The 822-nt window shown below is 48.9% G+C and overlaps 1 protein-coding gene across 1 annotated transcript in view; it reads left to right on the top strand.

Moving 5' to 3' along the window:
- The window catches only part of LOC113203200 (dipeptidase 1-like), a 29,109-nt gene that overhangs the window by 26,197 nt on the left and 2,090 nt on the right, over positions 1-822 (top strand). The window lies entirely within an intron of this gene.

The following is an 822-nucleotide window of genomic DNA, read 5'->3' as shown; positions in this document are numbered from 1 at the left end:
GGCATGCTGGTGGTGCTTCTCAATAGCACCAGCAAGGTGGTGCTTCAGAATAGCGCCAGCTAGGGTGTGGTGTCCCTGGGGAGCCTGTCCGTGGGGTCCGTGTCCCTGTGGGCTGGAGGCCTCGAGGTGGTGCTTCAGAAGAGCCCCAGCGAGATGGTGCTTCAGAATAGCGCCAGCGAGGTTGTTGTGGCCCTCTCCGTGGTTCGGGTCCGCCTTGGCGGCCACCACCTGTTGTAAATTGAAACAATGTCACATTTATAATACTGAAGCGGCTTACCTATAATTTTTTTTTTTTTTAGTTATTGTTGTTACCGCAAGAGCAACAGCGACGGCGAAGCAGAGGACGCGGGCCATGTTGTCGAATGTGCAGCACCGACTGATGTGCCGTACTCAGCCCTTGCTGTCCGTTTTATATGAAATGTGTCGTGACTTCTCGCAGCGGCGTTTAACAGCCTGTTTTGGCGATAGAGCGTCTTTATCTTTTTATACGTTTAACAACACGAGTTTGCCATGTGTGAGACAATTAAAAAGCCATCAAACATGCCCGTCAGTGTCAGTGCAGTATTGGTTTTATATTTTGAAGTGATAGTTATGTGTCTGTTTGAATGTAGGGTAAAATTTCAGTAAAATTTTAAGTTACTATGTAGTTTTACTAACACCACGCCACTCCCTTGCTGGGTGATAAACGCGGCGCCACAGCCAAAAAGCACAAAACGAGGCTCCCGAACCCTGGTAGCCCTGCCCGACATAATCTTTGTTGGTCGGGAGTCGGAATATGTCCAATATTAGTCGGACGTCGGAGAAAGTCGGAATATAGTCGGA

This window comes from Frankliniella occidentalis, unplaced genomic scaffold (genome assembly GCF_000697945.3).
Source record: "Frankliniella occidentalis isolate FOCC.00 unplaced genomic scaffold, Focc_3.1 Scaffold31, whole genome shotgun sequence".
Classification (NCBI taxonomy): domain Eukaryota; kingdom Metazoa; phylum Arthropoda; class Insecta; order Thysanoptera; family Thripidae; genus Frankliniella; species Frankliniella occidentalis.
Note: the sequence above shows the minus strand (reverse complement) of the source record. Positions and strands in the feature narration are given on the sequence as shown.